Below are 26,467 nucleotides of genomic sequence, written 5' to 3'. Positions count from 1 at the left end.
GTAAAGCAGAGGTTCTCTACCCTGGCTGCACATTAAAATTATCTGGATGGCTTTTTTAAATGTCTGGAGTCTGGATGTCACCCAAAATTTTGATGGTAAGGTTTGGGGTTTGGCATAAGCATCAGTGTTTTCCAAAAGTCTGCCCCACCTCCCAGGTGGCTCTAGTGTATAGCCAAGGGCTGGAATCTCTGCAAAAAGACTCTACCTTCTTCAAGAGTGTATATGATCAATTTCTCCAGGAAGATTGATTATTTAAGACTGGTCAGTATCTGAAACCTGGAGGAACATTTGAACAGAGAGGCCACTTTGCAATATAAGGAGACAGCAGTCACCATTAATTCTCCTGAGAATTTTTGCAAATACTCAAATGGAGACTAAAGAAAAATCTATATTCCTCCCCCTAACCCCCAATACACACACCATTACCAAATGCAGGAGTATGCAGTATAGCCACAGCTTACATGCCTCTAAGTAATAATGTGTTGATTTATAGTTTGCACAAATTGCAATAAATGGCATTTTCTGTTATGTGGAGAGTAATAGATTGTTCTGGAGTGGGTACAAGTCCATAACTCATTCGAGGGCTATGCTGATGCTATAAACTAAAGCTCACCATTTAAGCAGCTAATCCATGGTGTTTAATGCTGAGAATGGGTTTCAGGCTGGTATTCAATTTGGTGACCATCCATTATTTTAGTTGAAGCATAATTAACCTGATAGATATAAGAAGAAGCAAGAGAAATGTTTTCAGAGACTTTTCTCCTTTTTCTTCCCTTCCTAACCTCTCGCTGTATCTCCATGTTGCTCTCCAGGATGGTTCATTTCCTGCTCCAAAGGCAGACTGGGAACAAGGAAAGGTTGTTTCAGAAACCACTGGCACTGTGTCATTTCCACTGCTGAGCCATGAGTTAAGTGGAACAGGCTGGAGACTGTTGTATTTGCCACATACCATCAGATCATTAGTCTATCAAAAGTGCAATGGAAGTGAGTGACCAAAACTTAAGGTTGCTGGGGAAAATTTAAAAAAAAAAAAACCTTTCTTGGGTTTGGTTTTCCTCACTTCACAGATAGATATTTTCTCTTTCCTAGAAACTATGCCTCTCTTCTCAGAGACAAGAGATGAAGGAAAACCAAAGCAGAAAATCCTTGGACAAGAATCCTGGGTAGTCTTCACCCACTCAGAATCCATCAACTGAAATTAAGTCTTTTGAAAACAGACAATTCCTCCCCTACAGTTTAAGAGAAAAAAACAGTAACCCGTTTGTCCTGGCAAATGTCTGTGACCTCACTGCCCTAGAAGATTCTTGATGACAAGCTCTTCTAACTTTTCTATATTTAAGACATAGCCAAGCAGGTGCTACTGCCTCAACTAACATCAAAAGAGTCAAGACCTTTACAAATCAGCTTTATAGAAACAGCCAATATATTCAGGAATGAGTCTACATTCAAGAAGCCATGATGCCCTAGATTTATTTTTCTCAGATTCCATATTCAGATGAAAAAATTAAGTTAAACCATGCACCTACAGCGATATTACATAATGATAAATGTATTAGTTCATCAAGAAGACATAACAATTTTAAATGCGTATGCCTCTAGCTTCAAAATACATGAAGCAAAAACTGGCAGAATGAAAGGGAGAAATAGGCAAATCCACAATTTATCCAGAGACTTAAGACATTCTTCTCCATGTAGGCAGAACTAGTGGGTAGAAAATCAGCAGGAATATAGAAGTGACTTCACCATCAACCAACTGAACCTAGCTGTGGGAGAACTCCACCCAATGGCAGCTGATAACATATCCAAAAATGTCTTCAAAAATAGACAGTTCTTTTCAAGTTCACATGTAACTTTCACCAAGATGGAAAATACTTTGAGTCATAAAACAAACTTTAATAAATTTAAATGAATTGGTATCACACTGTATCCTCAGATTTTAATTGAATTAAGCTAGAAACTTTTTTAATAATTAGAGTGAACTTTGAGTTTTGCATAATTCCAAACTGAATTTGCAAAATTCTCTTCAAATACAAATAAAGTTCCCCTCCAATATATAACAGAGAAGGCAATGGCACCCCACTCCAGTACTCTTGCCTGGAAAAGCCCATGGACAGAGGAGCCTGGTAGGCTGCAGTCCATGGGGTCGCTAAGAGTTGGGCATGACTGAGCGACTTCACTTTCACTTTTCACTTTCATGCATTGGAGAAGGAAATGGCAACCCACTCCAGTGTTCTTGCCTGGAGAATCCCAGGGACGGGGGAGCCTGGTGGGCTGCCGTCTATGGGGTCGCACAGAGTCGGACACGACTGAAGCGACTTAGCAGCAGCAGCCAATATATAAAAAAGAAAAAAAAAGAAATTAATTACAGAAATATGACAAGAAAGTCTTTCCACACTTGGAAATTAAAATTAAATTTCCAAAGAAGCCATGGATCAAAAAGGGAGTCTAAGGGAAAATTAGAAAATATTACAAATATTTTGAATCAAATAAAATGAAAATATAACAATAACAAAATTTGTGTAATGTACCTACAGCAGTGCTTACAGAGAAACATATACAACTAAATTCTTATGTTAGAAAAGAATAAATATTACAAATAAATAATCTAAACTTCCAACTTAAGACAAAGAAAGCAAAGAAGAACAAGGGAATTAACAACAATAAAATTATATCAATAGAATTGAAAACAGAAAATCAATAGAGAAAATAAATGACACCAAGAGTTGGTCACTTGAAATGGTCAATAAGATTAATAACCTTCTACCAAGACTGAGAAAAAGAGAGGAAAGTCACAGATGACCAATATCAGGAATAAAACAGGAGGTATCACTGTAGGGTTCATGGCTACTAAAAATAAAATGAGACAGATTATGAACAGTTCTATGTATATAAATGTCAACTTATATAGAATTCTTCAAGACTCCAAAAAAATGAAAGCTCAACCAAGATAAAACAAATAAGCTAAGTAGTTCTAAGTAGTGGTGGTTTAGTCACTAAGTCGTGTCTGACTCTTGAGCCTGGCAGGCTCCTCTGTCCATGGGATTCTCCAGGCAAGAATAATGGAGTAGGTTGCCATTGCCTTCTCCAAAATAGTTCTATAACTGTAAACAAAATTGAATCTGTAATTTGAAATCTTCAAAAGAGAAAAATACAGGCCTCAAAGCTTTCACTTGTCCATTCCACCAAACTCCAACTCAATACAAACTGCTTCAGAAAATTAAGGAAACATTCCCCAATACATTTTATAAGGCTGGCATTACTCTCATACTAAAAACAAATAAAATTGGCACAAAGGACTAAAAACCAATATCCCTCATGGATAGAGATGTAAAAATCCTAAACAAAATGTTGGTAAGCTGAATCCAGTGATATATAAAAAGAATAACATACCATGACCAAGTGTAGTTTATCATGGCAATGCAAGATTGGTCCTATATTTGAAAATCAATTCAATATACTATATTAACTATCTAAAGAGGAAGATGAGATAATTATATAAACTGTGCAGAAAAATCATTTGACAAAATATAACAACCCTTAATGATAAAATCTCTCAACAAACTAGCAACAGAAGGGAACTTCCTTAACCTGATAACAGGATGTGTAAGAAACTGACAGCTAACATTACACTTAATGATGAAAGATTGAATACTTTTCTTCTTAGATCAGGAACAAAAACAAGACAAGGATATGCACGCTTATCATTCCTATTCAGCACCATCCTGGAAGTCCCAGCCAGTGCAGAAAAGCAAGGAAAAGAAATAAAGGGCACACAGACTGGAAAGGAAGAAATAAAACTGTTCCTAGACAGATGAAATATATAATTGTCCAAATAGAAAATCTCAAGGAATCAACAGAAACTCCTAAAATTAACAAGCTGGGGAAACAATGGAAACAGTGACAGACTTTATTTTCTTGGGCTCCAAAATCTCTGCAGATGGTGACTGCAGCCATGGAATTAAAAGACGTTTGCTCCTTGGAAGAAAATCTATGACAAACCTAGATAGCATATTAAAAAGCAGAGACATCACTTTGCTGACAAAGGTCTGTATAGTCAAAGCTATGGTTTTTCCAGTAGTCATATATGGATATGAGAGCTGGACCATAAAGAAAGCTGAGCACCAAAGAATTGATGCCTTTGAATTGTGGTGGTGGAGAAGACTCAAGAGTTCCTTGGACTGCAAGGAAATCAAACCAGTCAATCCTAAAGGAAATCAGTCCTGAATATTCATTGGAAGGACTGATGCTGAAGTTGAAACTCCCAATACTTTGGCCACCTGATGTGAAGAACTGACTCATTGGAAAAGACCCTGACACTGGGAAAGATTGAAGGCAGGAAGAGAAGGGGACGACAGAGGATGTGATGGTTGGATGGCATCATCGACTCAATGGACATGAGTTTGAGCAAGCTCCGGTAGTTGGTGATGGACAGGAAGCCTGGAGTGAGTGCTGTAGTCCATGGGGTTGCAAAGAGTTGGACACAACTGAGCGATTGAATTTACTAACTGACTTTATCAAGGTCACAGGCAGCAAGATCAATGCTCAAAAACTGATTCTATTTCTGTATACTAGCAATGTAAAGTTGGAAAACAAAAAAATTTAAGTGCCATTAATAACAACTCCAAAAGAATTAAATACGTAGAAATAAACTTATAAAACACATAAAGTATCTTTATACTATACTATTGAAAGTATAATACAAAATGCTGGTAAGATAAATCAGAGAAGACCAAAATAAATAAATAAATAGTGTCATACCATTATTCATGAATTGGAAGACTCAATAAAGATGTCAGTTCCCTTCAGATTAAACCACAGATTTAAGTCAATTCTAATCAAAATCTCAGCAGGATTTTTTTTTTACATATAAACAAGTTGACTTTAAAATTCATATAGTAAGGCAATGGAGTTAGAATAACTAAAACAATTTTGAAAATGAAGAATAAAGAAAGAGAAATGTTTTTACTATTTACTATAAAGCCACAATAAGCAAGAGAGTATGGTATTGGGGAAACGATTAAAGGGTTTTATCAATGGGGAAAAAATGGAGAACTCAGAAATCGATTCAAAAACATGCTTGTTTTAACAAAGGTGCAAAAACATTTATGGAAAACTCTTTTCAATAAAAGATCTTGGAGCAATTAAGCATCTATGAGCAAAAAATGTAAAGATGAAAGTTTATTCAATGTGATCCAAAAATTAACTCAAATGGATTATAGAGCTAAAGAAAATGTAAATCTATAAAACTTGCAAGAGAAAATCTTTATGGTCTGGAGATAGGCAAAGAGCCCTGAAGTATGACACCAAAAGCACTATTTTTTTAATGATAAATTTGTTTTCATCAAAATTAAAATATTTTCTTTGTGAAAGACACTTTTAAAGAGGATTAAACCAACTGCAGGAAAATATTTATAAGTCATATTTCTGACAAAGGATTTATATCCGAATACAAAACGAACCCTCAAAATTTAGTAAGAAAACAGATAATTCATTTGTTAAAAATGGGCAAAACGAACAGCACTTCACCAAAATGTACAGAAGATACAAAAATGGCAAATGATCATACGAAAAGATGTTCAACATCATTAGCTATTAGGAAAATTCAAATTAAAACCATGATGAAACACCATCACTCACTTATTAGAATGGCAAAAATAAAAAATACTGACAATAGCAAGTGCTGGCTAACACGCAGAATAACTAGAACACTCAAGCATTACTGGCAGGAATGCAAACTGTACATTTTGACAGTTTCTTATAAAGTTAATACACTCATTCTGGGCATTTACCCTAAAGAAATGAGAACTATATTCACACGACAACCTGTACAGAAAAGCTGAGAGCAGTAAAACTACCAAAAACTGGAAAGAACACGAATGTTCATCAAGAGTTAAATAGATAAGTTATTGGTATATCCTTACAACTGAATAGTAAAATAAAAAGAAACAATAAAAGGATCAATTGAAAGAATCATGCCATAACTTGGAGAATTGCAAAGGGAGTATGCTACATGCAAGAAACCAGTTTTAAAAGATTACATACTGTAAAACTCCATTTTATGACATTTTCAAAAGGACAGAAACTATAGAGATGGAAAACAAATCAATGGTTGCCAGGTTACAGGAGAGAGGAGGATGTCATTTAAGGCACAGCTCAAGCAAGTTGTCTGGGGTAAGCGATCTCCACCCTATCCTAAATGTGGCCATGCTTACACGAATCTATATGTGTTAAAAATCATAGAACTATACACAAAAAGAAGTCGATGTTCTTTGTTAATTTAAAATCGATTTAAAAGCATGCACCTATGAAGAGCAATGTGTATAGTAAATAACAAATACGGAATGTTTTAAAGTTTCCTTCTTTAAAGACAGGACAAGCAACAGTACGTCCTTCCTTAGAAGTAAACTGAAGGATAAAAATAACTAGTGTTGTCCACCAAGCCTGAATTCCATAAACCCCTGGGCTTTCTCTAACTTCTTGCCAACAGTCAAAATTGGCTACAGAGAAGACAGACTATGTGGCAGACTCTTCTATTTGACAGAAAGCCTCAAGTGGTCTAAAGGCTGAGTTGCTCGGCCTTACCATGCAAGCCTGGGTTAAGAGGCTGCATGAACACCGGCACAGTCAAGAAATTAGACCAAAACTCCTCTTTCAAAATGGCAAAGCTCTAAAAGAGATATGCACAAACTTTGAACAGTGAATCACGACTGGGTCTGAATCAGCTCATGATGCATGTCTCCTGGGGCAACTAAAGAAATGAGAGCTAGAAAAATAGGAAAGAACTAGGAAAGTTCATTTTGAAGCATTAAGTACAGTTTCAGGAAAGCAGAGCTGAGTGTAATTCTGCAGCCAAAACAATCAGACGGTAGGGAGAAAAAAATGGGCAGAAGACTTGAAAAAACGCTTCACAAAAAAAATTCAGATGGCCAAGAAATACTGGAAAGGACAGTGAACTTCATCAGTCATCAGGCAACTGCTGATTAAAACCACAAAGAGATACCACTGCACGCTCCCCAAATTTCTAAAACGAAAAAAAACAAACTCCTCAAGTGTTGGCAAAGACCTAAAGTAACCAGAACTCCCCTCTCCTGTAGTGGTGAATATATATCGGTATAATCACTTTGGAAACACGGTGGACATTATCTACTCAAGCTGAAACATGCATATCCTGTGACTCCACAATATATACTTCCTCAGGATGTATATACTCAATACTAAGGTATGTTCACCAAACTACATGTACTAAATGTTCATGGTGACTCTACCCATAATGGCCCTGGATCCATTTCCTATTGCTGCTGGAACAAATGACCATGAACCACATGGATTAAAATATTACCAATGTGCTAGTTTACAGTCCTGGAGGGCAGCAGTCTAAAGGGGGGTTAACTGGAGAAAATCAAGGTGTCAAGCTCTGGAGGAGCCAAGGGTGACTCTGTTGACTTGCCTTTTCCAGCTTCTCGAAGTCGACTGCCATCCTTAGACTGCACATTCAAAACGCATTCCACGCCTAGCGTGACCGTGATCGCTGTGGGCTGGTGGACCGGCGCTGAAAATGTGAAACTCCACGCGCAGGGCTCCTGCCGCCCGGTCATCACAGTGACTGCCGGGACGCGCCGCAGCAGCGTAGGGTCGCAGGGCGTGGCTTTGAGTGACCTTTCACCTGTGCCCCTGGGTCCCTGCGGGCAAAAAGTGAAGTCAATCAGTCGTGTCCGACTCTTTGCGACCCCATGGACTGTAGCCCACCAGGCTCCTCCATCCATGGAATTTTCCAGGCAAGAGTACAGGAGTGGCTTGCCATTTCCTTCTCTAGGGGATCTTCCTGACCCAGGGATCGACCCCGCGTCTCCCGCATTGCGGGCGATGTCTGAGCCACCAGGTAAGCCCCAGTGCGGGCAGGGTGGGACACAAGACTGGAAGCCAGCAGGCACCGGCCTGGGCTCCAGCTGTTTTTAAAAAATACATCGCATTCCAAACTTTGCTTCCATTATCACATCTTCTCTCTGATTTTGCTTCCCCTGCCCTTTTTTTTTAATTAGTTAATTATTTTATTTGGCTGCAGCTGGGCCTTTGTTGCTCTTCACCAAATTCTCATTGCCGTGGCTTCTCTTCTTGCCGAGCACCATCTCTAGGTGCTTGGGCTTCAGTAGTTGTAGAACATGGGTTTATTTGCCCCCTGGCATTTGTGAGATCCTCCCAGGGACCAGGAATCCAACCCATGTCTCCTGCATTGGCAGGTGGATTCTTAACCACTGGATCACCAGAGAATCCCTGGCTCCCTCTTATGAGGACTTCTGTGCTTACACTGAGCCTACCTGGATAATCCAGGAAACTTTGCCCTTTTCAAGATCTTTAATCACATGTGCAAAGTCCCTTTTGCTCCCTAAGGTAACACATTCTCAGGGATTAAGATGTGGGCATCTTTGAGGGAACCATTATTTTGTGAACTACAAACACCAAACAGCAAAGTAGTCAATTTCCCAGCAACAGAAGAATGGGTAATTGCAGTGTAATTGCCCAATGCAATATTATGCAGCAGTGAGAACAATCATCAATGATTTGCAATATTGTGAGTGAACCTCAGGAACATAATGCGTGAAAAAAAGCCAGAATCAGAACACTGTAGGAGTTCTGGTGTATAAAGCAGAGAGAGGGGAAATCTCTCTATGGTAGAAGTCAGGATATAGTGATTACCCTGGATGTGGGGGTTCCCAACTGGGCTGGAATGTGAGGGGACTTTGGGGGATAGTGTTGATCCTTTGTGTCTTAATCTGGGAGCTAACTTGTTTGGAAATGTGTCAGTCTGTGAAAAAATCCATTAAACTATACCTGTAAGGTACAAGCACTTTTCTGTGTGTATATTTTACTTCAATGAAAAGAAGAACACTTGTCATGACAAGGGAGGAAGGATGGGGTCTTATGAGCACAAGGAGCCCTCAACTGCTATAACTTGGGGTAGTGTGGAAAGCTGAGGCTTTAGACTCAGGTCTACAATCCCATCTCTTTCACTGATTCTCTGCTCTTCTGCAGATTACTTGAGCTTTTTGGTTAGGGGGTTCCTCCTCTAGAAAATGGGAGTAATAATACTTGCTGCCCAACTGAATGTGTTGCATATGTGAAATAACATATGTGAAAACAAGTGGAACATAACAAGGGCTGAGGAAATACGGCTTCTTCTCTCACTTTGTTCTTAAGTCTTTCTTTCAACAGAGCAAATACACAACATTAAAAAAAAAAAAAGGAAAGAAATAACCCCCTCAGAAGCTGCACTTTTTTTTCATCTTTCATGCCATGTTTAAAAATGTTCGCCAAGAACTTTATGAAAAGTTGCTCCACATCCTATAAAACTGATTTTAAAAAATCTTTGTTTCTTTATAAACAGTGCCTATTTCTTTGTAAAACTGCCAGTTTCATTGTGAAGGTTCTTTAACAAAGGGGAGCCACTTGAGATCATGAAAGCATCAGGTGTCACTTCCACGAGTCATAACTTCTTCAGGAAAAATTCCAGGAGCCTGGTGGAAATAGAGCCACTCTGCACTTCTTCCTACGAGGCAAACACGGCCTAGAGCATTTCACTTCTATCCTTGTGATCGGAAAGAATGTCTAGAGACCAAACCAAACTCACACGTCACTGGGCATATCTAGTCTTCCTTGCACTGCAGCAGGGCACGAGAAACAAAGATGAAATAAACATAGGTAGAAATGGTTTCCCATGAAACACAAGAACATGGCATAGTTGAAATTGGGATGGAAATCTGGAGCCTGAGAGACCATTTAAAGAGTTTGGGGCTCTTAGAATTACTGTGCTTGGTCAAGGTCACTCAGACCCACACACAGTCTGGTTTACAGTCCTCTTCCCAGGGGTTTTTAAGTCATGGTTTACATTTCCCATTGCAAGCCAGAATCTTTTATTTGCAAAGCTTAATTCTTTATTTGTATTTTTTACCCCCATTTTTATTGCCACTGGTGTTATTTCAACATCATTTAAATGTTGATCTCTATCTTGTACCCTCCCCTCTGCTGACTGCCCAGATTTCCCCATTCTATCTTTGCCCAGATGGCTCTCCACTCCCACTCCTCCGCGAGGCTTACTCCTCCCAAGTACGGACCTGTCTGCACCTCCACCAGGGTGTTTGCCCTGCTTCTTGTGTCGGTATCAGTTCATCACACCTTCAGGGAAACCTGGATCACTGTGTTTATCACCACAAACTATTTTTTTTTTAATTTTGATTTTTGGTTCATCATAGATTTTTTTAAATCAATTTTTATTTATTTTTTTGCCTTGTGGCATGCAGGATCTTAGTTTGCCAACCAGGAATTGAACCCATGACCCCTGCTGTGGAAGCATGGAGTCTTAACCCCTGGACCGCCAGGGAAGTCCCATAAACTATCTGTTTCATGCCCTATATCATGCACTCCTTCAGCACAAGAGCTGTGTTCTTTACTTCTGCCTTCCAAGTGTCTAGTTTAGAAAGGGTTCTATAAATGTTTATTGAGTGAATGAGATGGATGTCAGTCTATTGGCCACCAGCTAGAGGCAGCAAGAAGAGAAAGTCCTCTTCCTTTTTTGTTTTTTTTTTTGGTATCTTCAAACAGTCTTTTGTTACAAGTGCTTTCATTTTTAACATCACAGTGCTTTATTTGCCCAAAAAACTAATACCAGTAATTATTCTTAGCCCTTTGCTCTTTCGTGTCTCTCCCCTTACTCAGAGCACATTTCTTACTGTACAACCATTTCCCTGATACATTAGACCACTTTCATCTGTCAAGTCAGTGATGTTAAGCCACATATAGGAAAGAAATGAGTGGAAGAACTGCAGGTAACTGGTGAAGTACGACTGCCTTATTCTTACCTTAACATCAGAAAAATTGCTTCCTGGCAGATAGAGTGACCATCCCATTCTGTTTATACAGAGATTTTTAATAAAAAAGGCTGAAGAGCTGTGAATGGTAACCAACCATTATGCATAGATACGTTTTTCACTTTGCATGATGGTTGTTCTTTTCCTCATCCCCAATTAAAATCTAAATTTAAAAACTGTAAGTCATTCTCCTTAACAGTACATTAATACAAGCTCAATTTTATAGGAAAGACAAGTCTTCTTATCAGACAGGAGCTCAAATTTGAAAATAAAAGCAAACGAAGTATCTCTCCAAGTCAAGCTCCTATAAACTGTGAAACAGTATAAATTGGTTCTTGAAAAGGCAGTATTAAAGGAACGATCAGTTTTCCCCAGTCAACAGCAGAGTAGTGATGAGGACAGTCTTTCACTGGGACTGAACCCTGGCAGTCTGATTTCAAAGCTCCTGCTATCTCCCATGAAAACAAGAGCAGTCCAAATGATCAATGCAAAGAATCCATAAGAACAGGCTGCTCTTTCAGAATTTTAGCAATCACAGGGAGAGAGAGATGGGGAAGTCACATGAAAGAAAAGCAGGGTCAAGAAAAATATTTTCAGGGAAGGAGAGTTTTGAGCCTGATGTAAGCTTGACCAGAAAGAGCTAAGGGAGGAGGAGAGATTAAGACATGAGGCAAGGGGTGGGAGTGGGGCTGGCAAGTAGCAGAAAATCGCCTGTTGTCCAGTGCCCCGCCGGAAGACTGTAACTCATGGAATCCAGAGAAGGATGGGTGGACTTGACTCTGAAAGGTGATGAAACTCTGAAACAAGGAAGAGAAGTGAGCAGAAAATGGATGAACATAAAAAATAAATTTTATGTCAGAGAGAAAGGAGATTGAGAGTTCACCGATTTTGGCTTCAAGGATCTCTGAGAAATAGAAAGTAATTTCTTCTGTTGAGAGGAAAGGAAGTCGAGGGCTGGGGTTTGCACAGTGGAAAAGGAGCTCAGAACACCTGATCTTAGGCACAAGGTATGGAGGTAAAAGATAAGTCTGAGACTTTCTGAAATTCACTTGAGACCACAATTCAGGAGCAATCTTTGTGCTGTGATGAGCAAGGGCTTGAGAAAAAGGAGTTTGGTGCTTGACACTTTATTCTGTTACATAATTACTGCTTGATATGAGGGAGTTTATTAAAGCTCTCTTGCTTCATTTCCCCTATAAAACAAGTTAATAATCCTTGCCCCCTTCCTACCCCATAGGACTTTAACAAGCATTAATTACTGTCTTCAAAGTGTCCCAAGTGCCTTGGGAAAGCCCTGGGTAAGGACTTTCTTCATCATTTTTATTGTGACTGCGATTGCATTGCCCCACCCTCTGTTTAGAAATGAGTTGAAATATAATCTTAACAACTTCCTTCACTCAATTCCAAAATGTGTTTGCTAAGCCACCTGAAATTGGCCGTGGAGACATCAGATACAAAAAAAAGAACAAACTCCAAAATGTCTGGTGGCTTCTAAACTGAAAAGGAGAATTTCGAAGTTAAACCACAAATAGAATAGGCAGTCGTTTTAGAATGCATTGATCTATCCAGAATAGTGAACTCAAGGGAAGGATTTCAAACTGAACCTTCCCTCAAAGTACCAAGTGAAGACCAGAATGCCATCATAATGAATACCTTCATGCTTCATTTAGCAGTGTCTCAGTGCCAAGGCATCCATTGTTCTACACAGTTGGTTCTAGGTCATTATTTAACATAATCCCAATTCCTTCCTTCCAATCCCAATTCCTTCCTTCCTTCATTCCATTATTCAGTGAATGGATGTTGATCCTCTGCATGTGCCGACACCATGTGAGTCCTGAGACCATGCTGGCATCCGCTAGCCACACACACCTTTCCCCTTTGTATAATGGTTCTTCCATTATCTACGATGTTGTAGTACTTCTATTTTCATTTCTTTTTGATTGAAGCATAAAATAAACTAGAACTGAAACTCTGAGTCATCTGCCCATTGGCTGAGTTGACTATATTTATTGGTATTAGGGCATGGAAAGGACTGCATAATATCTCTGGTATCAAAAATTTGCTGACCTTCATCCAAATAACTGTTATCAAGTGCTAATTACCCCATGCATATTATGGGCCATGAAATCACTCGTGTGGGATTATCAGAACTTCACTTAGAAATGAAAGTTATTTTGCAAGTTCCTTTCTGATAATAGCAGCTACTTGTTATAGGATATGGTTGCTATAGTGATACAGGAACAATGAAAATTCTTACTTTTCTCCAAGTTTGCTTCTTTGAACTTAACTTGAGATGCTATGTGGTCTAGCTGATTCTCATGATACAGGTTGAGTTTTTCTGCTTCTTCAGACTGTATGAGATAGACTTATCTTTTATTCTTCTGCACTATCTGAGGACCTCAGAGAGGCTATAGTTGACAGGACGTTGGGATTGGAGGGGTGGAAGGAACAAAAGGAATTTCTCAAGACTAAAGTCATAGAGCTGTCAGTGCAGTATTTCTAGTTGACAGATTTATCATGGCTATGAATTAGGTTTTGTGGCATAGAGTTTGCTTTGAACCCCCAAAACAGTGTGGAGAGAGAATCAAGATTCTTGCAGCCATTCCATACTGAGAAATACAGAGAAGGTTGTTTATGTGGCTGTGTGCATGCTCACAATTCCTTTGACAATTCCTTATGTTTATATCATGTGAAACCATCAAAAACAGTTTTTTATGTGTCCTACATTTGAGTTTTCATATTGCTATATTTGGATCTAATTCTACAACCGCTTTAACCCCATCGGAAATCAATTTCAATTTTTTTCCCAAAATGCCTCACAAAATAAAGTGATCACCAGGGTCCAGGAATTTTGCCCCAAGAAAATGATAGGGAAGCAAATGTAAAGGTAAAGTGAGAGTTTACAGGGATCACAGCCTTGTCTAATTCAATGAAACTATAAGCCATGCCGTGTAGGGTCACCCGAGTGGACGGGTCACAGTGGAGGGTTCTGACAAAATGTGATCCACTGGAGAAGGGAATGGCAAACCACCTTAGCATTCTTGCCTTGAGAATCCCATGAACAGTGTGAAAAGGCAAAAGTGAGAGTTCAGAGAAGCCCAAATGTGAGAACCAATCCAAGAAGCCCAAAGAGCAAAGCCAATTATAGCCAATACAGTTTATATAGGGAAAGGGCAAAGATTTCCCAAGTCCCAATTTGTAGCCGACTGTTTTCCTATGACAGTAGCGACAATACTTTCCATTGCACGCATGTTCCTAGAACTTTGCCATTCTCCCATCAGGAAGTGAAGTCTGTCATAGACATAGAGAGCAGACTTGCGGTTGCCAAGATGGGTGATGGGGAGGGATAGATTAGGAATTTGAGATTAGCAAGTGCAAACTATTATATATAGAATGAATAAACAATGAGGTACAACAATATAGCACCGGGGAACTATATTCAATATTCTGTGATAAACCATAATGGAAAAGAATAGATGTGTATAACTGAGTCACTTTGCTGTACAACAGAAATTAACACAACATTGTAAACCAACTATACTTCAATGAAATAAATTTAAAAATAAAAGAGATGAGTCTATGTTCTATCCCTTGGAGTCTGAACAGGTCTTTGTGACGACTTTGACCAACAAAGTGGGTCAGAAGAGGTACTGTATGACTTCTGAGACTAATTTAAAAAAAATCACACTAATTAAAAAAAAATCCTCCTTGTTCCCTCAGGTAGCTCACAGAACCCAGGCACCATGTTCTGAAGAAGCCTGGACTGGGTTGGTTCACATGGAAAAGTACTGAGTTGCTTGCCCTCATCCTTACTCTCCTCCCATATTCTTTACACAATGAATTCCCATTCTGTTTAAATCATCTATTGGTCTTTTTGCTTTAATCATCACGGCTTTAAAAAATGTTTTAAAACCTGTTAAAGCAAAGTACCACTCAAGCTTCCTCATGAAATTATATTAGCCAGTTTTGGCATTTCAATGTGCAAATCAACCATTAAAAATCATATATATAAATATATATTTAAATATTGAGTGTTGGCTTCCAGGAGCTGCTGTAAACACAGTATGTCTTTTGGGAGGACACAAGTTATTCCATAACATATATATGTACACACAGTTATATGCTTTCTGGGAACATTGCTCTGTATAACAGCTGAGAATATTAACTTATATTTAAATGACAAAGCTATTCCCCCCAACAATATATTAATTAAATGACTCCCCTCCCTATAAATTAGGGTTACCTAATTTACCACATGTTAAGTTTCAAATATTCTATAATTTGGATTTTTACATTCCATTGTAACCTATTTTTCTGCCTTTGTTATTGTTGTTTAATCACTAAGTTTGTCTGACTCTTTGCAACCCCATGGACTGTAGCCCACCAGGCTCCTCTGTCCATGGGATTTCCCAGGCAAGAATACTGGAGTCGGTTGCCATTTCCTTCTCCAGGGGATCTTCACGACCCAGGGATCAAGCCCACATCTCTTGCTTGGCAGGTTGGTTCTTTACCACTGAGCCACAAGGGAAGACTTTTACTTATTATACTTTCATAATATGTGTTGTTAACTTTCAGAATAACTAGCCCTCATTACTCTTATTTATTAAAATTGCCTTATTCTTACCTGTTTATTGTTCCAGATATTTTCAGAGGCTTTTTTTAATTCCATCAAAAATTAGGATTATATTAAAATTGCATTAAGCAAATATTAAGGGAAGGTATAAATTCTCATTTAACCTGAAAAGACACACAAATAAGGTGGAGCAGGTGGGCCTGAACTTTTCCATCCACTTTACACACTAGAAACCTGCCTCTTATTTCCTGCCCAGACACTTGTTGGATTACCAGGTAGCACTGACAGCTCCAGTCTGCAGTTCATCCAGGATCAAGGCAGCCTACAGGGCATCCTTGGCCTTTGTGCCTGGGTGCCCTGTGAACTTTCAACTCATTAAAGTGCTTCCCTGATCCAAGGTCATCTGGATCCTCCCTGAGATAGGCCTGGTTTCCCAGTGGCCAAACCAGCCACCCAACTTTCTTCTTGCCACATCCTTTCATCCCCACCAGGATGCCTGAGATTACCTGACCCTGAGCCAGTTCATTGTGTATGTGGGGTGACTCCAAAGGCAGTAGGAGTCAGGCTCTGGGGAAATGCAGAGATAAAATAATCTGAACAGACTCAAAGGTCTCAGGGCACATGACACAACAAGGCTTACCATGGCATCCTTTTTTTTAACTACTTTATTTATGTGTGACTAACAACAGAATGGGAAAGACTAGAGATCTCTTCAAGAAAATTAGAGATACCAAGGGAACATTTCATGCAAAGATGGGCTTGATAAAGGACAGAAATGGTATGGACCTAACAGAAGCAGAAGATATTAAGAAGAGCTGGCAAGAATACACAGAAGAACTGTACAAAAAAGATCTTCATGACCCAGATAATCAAAACAGTGTGATCACTCACCTAGAGGCAGACATCCTGGAATGTGAACTCAAGTGCGCCTTAGAAAGCATCACTATGAACAAAGCTAGTGGAGGGGATGGGATTCCAGTTGAGCTATTTCAAATCATGAAAGATGATGCTGTGAAAGTGCTGCACTCAATATGCCAGCAAATTTGGTAAACTCAGCAGTGGCCACAGGACTGGAAAAGGTCAGTTTTCATTCCAATCCCAAAGAAAGGCAATGCCAAAGAATGCTCAAACTACTGCACAATTGCACTCATCTCACACGCTAGGAAAGTAATGCTCAAAATTCTCCAAGCCAGGCTTTAGCAATACGTGAACCGTGAACTTCCAGATATTCAAGCTGGTTTTAGAAAAGGCAGAGGAACCAGAGATCAAATTGCCAACATCCACTGGATCATGGAAAAAGCAAGAGAGTTCCAGAAAAACATCTATTTCTGCTTTATTGACTATGCCAAAGTCTTTGACTGTGTGGATCACAATAAACTGTGGAAAATTCTGATAGAGATGGGAATACCAGACCACCTGACCTGCCTCTTGAGAAACCTGTATGCAGGTCAGGAAGCAACAGTTAGAACTAGACATGGAACAACAGACTGGTTCCAAATAGGAAAAGCGGCACGTCAAGGCTGTATATTGTCACCCTGCTTATTTAACTTATATGCAGAGTACATCATGAGAAATGCTGGGCTGGAAGAAGCACAAGCTGGAATCAAGATTGCCGGGAGAAATATTAATAACCTCAGATATGCAGATGACACCACCCTTATGGCAGAAAGTGAAGAGGAACTAAAAAGCCTCTTGATGAGAGTGAAAGAGGAGAGTGAAAAACTTGGCTTAAAGTTCAACATTCAGAAAATGAAGATCATGGCATCTGGTCCCATCACTTCATGGGAAATAGATGGGGAAACAGTGGAAACAGTGTCAGACTTTATTTTTGGGGGCTCCAAAATCACTGCAGATGGTGACTGCAGCCATGAAATTAAAAGACGCTTACTCCTTGGAAGGAAAGTTATGACCAACCTAGATAGCATATTCAAAAGCAGAGACATTACTTTGCCAACAAAGGTCCGTTTAGTCAAGGCTATGGTTTTTCCAGTGGTCATGTATGGATGTGACAGTTGGACTGTGAAGAAAGCTGAGCTCCGAAGAATTGATGCTTTTGAACTGTGGTGTTGGAGAAGACTCTTGAGGGTCCATTGGACTGCAAGGAGATCCAACCAGTCCATTCTAAAGGAGATCAGTCCTGGATGTTCTTTGCAAGGAATGATGCTAAAGCTGAAACTCCAGTACTTTGGCCACCTCATGCAAAGAGTTGACTCATTGGAAAAGACTCTGATGCTGGGAGGGATTGGGGGCAGGAGGAGAAGGGGACGACAGAGGATGAGATGGCTGGATGGCATCACTGACTCGATGGACGTGAGTTTGAGTGAACTCCAGGAGATGGTGATGGACAGGGAAGCCTGGCGTGCTGCAATTCATGGGGTCACAAAGAGTCGGACACGACTGAGTGACTGAACTGAACTGAACATATGAAGAGCTGTACATATTGAGGGTACACAACTTGATGAGTGTGGGATTAAACACATACCTAAGAAACCTAGTCAAAGCTATGGTTTTTCCAGTAGTCATGTATGGATGTGAGAGTTAGACTATAAAGAAAGCTGAGCGCCCAAGAATTGATGCTTTTGAACTGTGGCATTGGAGAAAACTCTTGAGAGTCCCTTGGACTGCACGGAGATCCAACCAATCCATCCTAAAGGAAATTAGTTTTGAATATTCATTGGAAGGATTGATGCTGAAGGTGAAGCTCCAATACTTCGGACACCTGATGTGAAGAACTGACTCATTTGAAAAGACCCCGATTCTGGGAAAGATTGAAGGCAAGAGGAGAAGTAGACGACAGAGGATGGGAAGGTTGGACGGCATCATCTACTCAACAGACATGAGCTTGAGTAAGCTCTGGGAGTTGGTGATGGACAGGGAAGCCTGATGTTCTGCAATCCATGGGGTCACAAAGATTCAGACGCGACTGAGTGACTGAACTGAACTGAACTGAAGAAACCATCACCATCATCGTTCCCCACTTTTGTTGGAAGAATAATTACCATGAGCTCTTCTCTCTTAGCAGTTTTAAGTATACAGTATAATATTGTTGGCTATAAGCTCATGCTATAAAGTAGGTCTCCAGAACTTATTTATCCTATGTAACTGAAACTGTATCCTTTAATGGTCATTTCCTCCTCCCTGTAGACCCCAGAAACCTCATTCCACCTTCCGTTTCTATGAATTTGGCTATTTTCGATTCTATACATTAGTAAAATCATACAATGTGTTTTTGTGTGTCTGGCTTATTTCACTTACCAGTGCTACTCAGGTTCATCCATATTGTTGCAAATGGACAGATTTCCTTTTTAAAAAGACTGATCAATATTGCACGGCATGTATGTATCACATTTTCTTTATATAATCATCCATCAATGGACATTTCAGCTATTTCCATATCTTGGCTATTTTAAGTAATGCTGCAATGAACATGGAAGTGCAGCTATCTCATCAAGATCCTGATTTCAATTCCTTTTGGATAAATATCCAGAAATGGGATTACTAGATCATGTGGTAGATCTTTTTTTAAATTTTGTGAGAAACCTTCGTACTGCTTTCCATAATAGCTGTACTAATCAACATTACCATCAGCATTACAAGGGCTCCCTTTCCTCCACATCCTGTCAGCATCCTGTCAGTAGCCATCCTAACAGGGTATGAGGTGACACCTCATTGTGGTTTTGATTTTAATTTCCTTCATAATTAGTAATGTTGAGCACCTTTTCATGCATTTGTATGTCTTCTTTGAAGAAGAAGGTCCTTTGCTTATTTTTAATTGGATTTTTTTGTGTGTGTGTGTTTTTTTTTTTGCTATTGAGTTGTATTCCTCATATATTTTAGATATTAACCCCTTATCAGATTATGGTTTACAAACATTTTTTTTTCCATTGCATAAGTTGCTTTTTCGTTTTGTGGGTTCTTTCCACTGTGGTGCAGAAACATTCCAGTTTAATGTGTCCCTATTTTATTTTTGCTTCTGTTGCCTGTGCTTTTGGTGTCGTATCTGAAAAATTATTGCCAAGACCAATGTCAAACAGCATTTTCCCAGAGTTTTACAGTTTCAGGTCTTAAGATCAAGTCTTTAATTCATTTCGAGTTGATTTTTGTTTATGTTGTAAAGAATCCAGTTTCATTCTTTTGCATGTAGATATTCCATTTTCTCAACACCATTTATTAAAGATAATGTTCTTTTCTCATTGTGCATTCTGGCTGCTTTTGTTGAAGATTGATTGATGATATACATGTGGTTTATTTCAGGGCTCTCTATTCTGTCCATTGGTCTATATGCCTGTTTCTATGCCAGTACCATATTATTTTGATTACTATTGCTTTGTAATATAGTTTGAAATTCAGAAGGGTGGTGATTTCAGCTTTGTTCTTCTTGCTAAAAATTACTTTGGCAGCTTGGGGTCTTTTGCAGTTCTAAATACATTTTAGAATTATTTTTACTATTTCTATAAAATATCCATGGGATCTTTTCTTGAACACCTGATGACATAGGATTTCTGAAAATTACCAAGTGCCTGTCACTTCTCCATTCTTGTTACTGCTAAAAAGAGAAGAAAAGAAAAATCAGTATCCTATCAGACTCCAAGCCATTTTCTCCCTCTTTCAAAGTCAGTTTCTTTATCCCAGAAAAACACTGCAGAGATAACTAATGAGTTGTTTATTTGCTGTTCAGGCTCTGCTACAACTGCTATGACCTGTGAAGGGATATATCTTTGCAAAGCCTGACTGCTTTGTTGCAAAAGCCTGAAGACCACATATTCTCCTGCCTATAGACTAAGCCAGACAACTGATCACCCAGACAAGATATTTTTCTTTTTCATTTCTTTCTTTTGCCTTCTCCTCCTTTGTTCGTTTGATTTACAATTCTGTGCTGCTGAATGAACAATACACTTCCCAGCAGCCATAAAGCAAGAAAAATTCAGTTAGGATTATAATCACAATTTCAATTATTTACACATGTTAGAAAATATTGCCATTGGGTTCTCAGAGTTATTTACTCTGGTGTTTTCTTCTATTTGGAAGTGCTAAAATATTAGCTCTATTCATTGCAAACTGGTTGTTTTTAACATGATTCTTCCCCCTCCCTTGACCCTGTCTGAAATCCAATTTACAGTCTGCTAAAGGCCTCATAAGTTTTTTATGGATTATTTCCTGGGGTCACATTAATCTGGCTCCTTGTTACTTTGCACTAATTTCACTTTGCCACAGTAAAGTAACGACATTCGATCTCTTGGGAATTAATCCATAGAGACCTCTTAATGAGACAAAGCCAGAATGGAATACATCTACTGTATTTAATTGTCCCAAGCACAATGGAGAAGAAGGAAGAGGTTGTTCTGCCCTTCTGGGCAATGTAACTTGGGGCTCAATTCTGGGGAGAGAGGGGAGAAGTGAACAGAGAGAAACAGAAGATGCACAGTGAGAGCAGCCAGAAGCTGGGTATGGCCAAGGCTCAGGACTCTTTTTGCTTCCAGTGGGTTAGAGCCACGACCAGCAAACCAGGCAGAGGAGAGGCAGAGAGAGCAAACAGAACAGTGAAGAAGGACAGGTGGGAGGGGAGAGACTTCCCTGCTTTCACTGAACATATGCTCTCACAGGACATGACTTCTCTCCTCCAGTCATCTCGCTCTCAAAGCCCACTTTGTATACTCATTACAGGCACTTTTGTCTTCAGTGGAAACTTAAGTGATGAGAAGACAGAGCAAGATTCTGCTCCCCTTTTCTCTTGCGGAGGTCTAGGGTTGTTAAGATTTCCTTTTCCAAGAAACAAAAGCAACAAACTCTTGCAAAGTTTTGCAATGCGTTAAAGCAAAAACTTAACATTTATTTGAGAAGAAAAGAAGAGTTTCTGTCAAACTGTAAACTGACGATAAGAATGACTTGCAACTATAATTTTATGATGAATTGATACAGAAAATATGAAACAGTACCGATGAACCTATTTGCAGGGCAGGAATAGAGATGCAGACGTAGAGGATGGATTTTTGGACATAGCGGAAGTAGGAGAGGGTGGAACAAATTGAGAGAGTAGCATTGAAATACCCACTCCAGTGTTCTTGCCTGGAGAATCCCAGGGATGGGGGAGCCTGGTGGGCTGCCGTCTATGGGGTCACACAGAGTCGGACACAACTGAAGCAACTTAGCAGCAGCATTGAAATATATACAGTACAATGTGTGAAATGACTTCCCAAGTGGCTCAGCAGTAAAGAATCTGCCTTTAATGCAGGAGACACAGGAGACACAGGTTCAATCCCTGGATCAAAAAGATCCCCTGGAGGAGGGTATGGCAAATGACTTCAGTGCTTTTGACTGGAAAATCCCATGGACAGAGAAGCCTGGCAGGCTACAGTCCACAGCGTCACAAAGAGTCGGACCATGAGTGAAGTGACCATGCATACACGCATCCACATGTAAAACAGATAGTGGGACATATGGCTTGGTGCTCTGTGATGACCTAGAGGGGTGGGATGGGAGAGCAGGGAGTAGAAGAGAGGTTCAAGAGGGAAGGAATATATGTATATTATGGCTGGTTCACATTGTTGTATGGCAGAAACCAATACCATATTATACAGCAATTATCCTTCATTTAAAAATTTTTAATAAATAAAAATAAAAAGCATTTAAAGAGAATATCTGTTGAGAGAATGTAGAGAGAATGCATGTCAAGCCCCTAGCATGGTGACTTGATATGAAAAGTCATCTAGAAAGGGCAGCTGATATTATTTACATTGCCATTATATTCTTCAAGCAGATTTTTGTCATTTAGCAACAACTGGCCACTAAAAACACACTTAGGAATAAATTACTTTTTTAAAATGCACACTCATCAAGTGTCTTCTTACTGAATTTTCATATCAGTCAGGTAAGATGAGCAGGTAGTATAATTCTGTTTCACAGATAAGGGAACAGGCTATGGAGGTTAAGTGAGTGTATATAAGCTCAGTCACTAAGTTGTGTCCAGCTCTTTGCAACCCCATGGACTATAGCTTGGCAGGCTCCTCTGTCCATGGAGTTTTCTAGGCAAGAATACTGGAATAGGATGACATTTCAAAGAGTCGGACACAACTGAGCGACTGAACTGAACTGAACTGAACTTCCTACTCCAGGGGATCTTCCTGACCCAGGGATCAAACCCACGTCTCCTGCACTGGCAGGCAGATTCTCCACTGAGCCACTAGAGAAGCCCCATGGGGGTTAACTAACGAATGGTAAATAGTTGCTCTGGGATGAGAACTAGCATGCTTCTCTCAGTTCTTTCCTATCTCCTCTCTTCTTAATTATCTTCCTGCCAAATGTGATCTGAACTTTTCCTGCTGTGTCAGAGACTGAAGGGGAAGTGGATGGAGTCTGTCTATCAAGACTGGAATATTAGCAAACTCCCTTGGCCAAAGCATACAAGTCACATGCTCCAAATTACTTTATCAGTAAAAGAGCTGATACATTGATCTCCATCTATATTGCAACCAGATCCAACTCTTGAACTGGAAAGATAAGAAAAGTGTGTTATATCCTGGTACCTTTCTCTCCGCCCACCCACAAATAATAAATAATATGTAAAGGAAAAATATCAATAACCTCAGAAATGCCGAGGACACCACCCTTATGGCAGAAAGTGAAGAGCAGCTAAAGAGCCTCTTGATGAAGGTGAAAGAGGACAATGAAAATCTGGCTTAAACTCAATATTCAAAAAACTAAGATCATGGCATCCAGTCCCATCACTTCATGGCAAATAGACAGAGAAACAATGGAAACAGTGACAGACTATTTTCTTGGGCTCCAAAATCACTGCAGATGGTGACTACAGCCATGAAATTAAAAGACGTTTGCTCCTTGGAAGAGAAGCCTTGACAAACCTAGACAGTGTATTGAAAAGCAGAGACATTACTTTACCGACAAAAGTCCATATAGTCAAAGCTATGGTTTTCCAGTAGTCATGTATGGATGTGAGAGCTGGACCATAAAAAAAGCTGAGCACCGAAGAACTGATACTTTTGTACTATGGTGTTGGAGAAGACTCTTGAGAATCCCTTAGACTGCAAGGAGATCAAACCAGTCAGTCCTAAACGAAATCAACCCTGAATATTCATTGGAAGGACTGATGCTGAAGCTGAAGCTCCAATACTTTGGCTACCTGATGTGAAGAGCCAACTCATAGGAAAAGACCCTGATTCTGGGACAGATAGAAGGCAGGAAGAGAAGGGGACAACAGAGGATGAAATGGTTGGATGGCATCACTGAATCAATGGACATGAGTTTGAGGAAGCTCCAGGAGATGGTAAAGGACAGTGAAGCCTGGTGTGCTGTAGTCCATGGGGTTGCAAAGAGTTGAACATGACTGAGTGACTGAACAACAACAAACTATCAATGAAAATGAGGCAACACTGGGGAACTGTATTCTATTGTGCAGATGAAAATTGCAAGTTGTCTGATCTTTATGTTAATATGAAGCCAGCATACAAAGTGGGAAAATTGCATTACCCTAATTGTTATCTCAGAAGATAATTTTATTTTGAAGAGACATTAAAAAGGGAAAATATAATTTCTGGACTTGGCAGAAGAGACAGTTAAATTGTGTGTTATAGATAGATGTGATCAAAATCAGGAGTTCAAATCATTGTGTAACAAAAAAGTTAGTGGCTGACCCTAATATGATACTAAATTAAAAAGTCATTATAATGATGATAATTTCATATACAGCGTAATCAAGGGCAGTTTTGAGTAATGGTAATTCAATGACTTTTTCTACATCAATACATCCACTAACATCCTTCAGATAAGATTTAGGCTGGTGCTTAAATTGTGAAACTACATTTAGTGAAGTTTCCATTTGTCCTTAGTTCATCCATCAGTTCTTCCCAAAAGACTTCAATAGCAGAGCATTCATTAATCACTCTTTAATATGTTGGATGCATTACATGATATATTTCCATCTCCCTTTCATTTAGACTTAGTTGCCAATATACTTTCAGAATCAAAATTAATTAAAAGAAATCAAGTTCAGTGATTAGGCATTGTCCCTGGCATTTGATCTTGAGTAGTAATGTAATGGAAAGAAAAGTCAATAGCTGATGCATTTTTCTAGCCTTAAATATTTCAAACTAAAACAAACACTTCTCTTAAAAAACTTCAAGGCATAAAAGTCCTTCATCTGAAAGGAGATTCCCAATTGCCAGAGAGAAAGAGCGTTGTAATTTAGGCATGACCAGTTGTCCCATAAATCTATCCAAACTATAGTAGGAACTAAATTTTTCAATGTGGAACCTCTGGCACAGAGTAAACACAATAGAAAAATTGAAAATGGGTAATGTCTAGTCAGGGAAGAAGAAATATAAACAAAATATATTTGGGGGAAATTCAACCTTACCAGTAGTCAAAGAAATAAAGATCAAACCAAACTTTCACTTTCAGATTTTTTAAATCAATAATTGTCAAAATTCTGTCCATAGCAAAGGATCCAGGGCTTGCTGATAAGAATTAAACACCTTAAACAATTTTAAAAATCAGATTAAATAGGAGATCAACAGTTTTCAGAAACTGGACAACTGTTTGGTAGGATAGTCAGTCTGAGAGAAGGGAAGCAAACAAGATAAGCCCTGCAAGTCACCCAGCATAACACCTGGGGAACACTTATTGACCACAGCTTAGGGACCGAGGACCCAACCAGAGCCGAGCAGTCTCCTTCAGCTGAGGAAATAAAGTTTGAGATTCAGAGAGCCCAAGGCAGATTGTATTTTGGAGACAAATTCTGGAGACGGGAGAGCTTCATTGATAAAACTCTGGACATGGGCAGAGAGTGACCCTGAAGTCTTTGGTTAACTCTTGATTAGCACACGTGAGAAAACTATAAAGGCCAAAGAAAGGGAGCAAGTAAAACAACTTCAGGGAGAATAAGTATAAAGAAGAGTTGCGGATTCATTTCGATATATGGCAGAACCAATACAATATTGTAAAGTTTAAAAATAAAATAAAATTAAAAAAAAAAATAAAACAAGAAGAGTTGCTACTTTCATGAGCCAGAACAGAAAGAACTCCTAACACACAGGGCATTAAATAGAGTCCTCAGAGAATATTGTCTCAGGAGTATGGCCAAATTAACCCTAGACAAAAGACTGCTCTAGGTTTCCCTTAACAAAACTGACAACAAGTAACTGTGTCCCGGAAAGAAGCCCTGAATTATAATGTTTAAAGTGATTTTAAAAATCCAGCAACTAACAACAGAAAATTCACAAAATCTACTTTAAATCAAAAATCATTTTAAAAGCTATTAGTCATGCAAAGAAACAGAAAAATATGGCTCATAATGAGAAGACATGGCAATCAATAGGAACAGATTCAGAAATGGCACACACGATAGACTTAATAAAAGTCAAGGGTGCAAAAAAAAAAGTCAAGGATGCTAATCAGCGATAGTGAATGGACTTCTTACGTTTCAAAAAGTAGAGAAAACTTTATGATCAAGACGATGTGGAAAGTATGAAAACATACAAATTGTGGAAATGAAAAACAGTAATCTCTGAGATGAAAAATAACCCAGGTGGGATTGACAGCAGATTAGACACAGCAGAAGTAGATGGTATGGATAGAACAAAAAGAGTATACAACATGAAACACAAGAGAAAAGATATCATGGGGGAAAGGAAAGAATAGGAAACTACGGAACAATATTAAGTGGATTGACATATGTATAACTGGAGTCTCAGAAGAAGGGGAGGCAGTAAAATATTTGAAGAAATAATGGCTAAATCTGATGAAAATTATAAATTCACAGGTCTGAGAAACTGAGTGACTTTAAGCAAAAGAAACATAAAGAAAGCTGCATCAGTAATAAAAATTTTTTTAAATGACAATAAAAACAAAAGTAAACGAACGGGATCTAATTAAACTTGAAAGCTTTTGTGTAGCAAAGGAAGCCATAAACAAAACAAAAAGACAACCCTAAGAATGGGAGAAAATATTTGTAAATGAAGCAATTGAAAGATGATTAATCTGCAAAATATTCAAACAGCTCATGCAGCTTAACATCAAA

This window comes from Bos indicus x Bos taurus, chromosome 14 (assembly GCF_003369695.1).
Source record: "Bos indicus x Bos taurus breed Angus x Brahman F1 hybrid chromosome 14, Bos_hybrid_MaternalHap_v2.0, whole genome shotgun sequence".
NCBI lineage: Eukaryota > Metazoa > Chordata > Mammalia > Artiodactyla > Bovidae > Bos > Bos indicus x Bos taurus.
The sequence above is the reverse complement of the archived record's forward strand: the minus strand, read 5'-3'. Positions refer to the sequence as shown.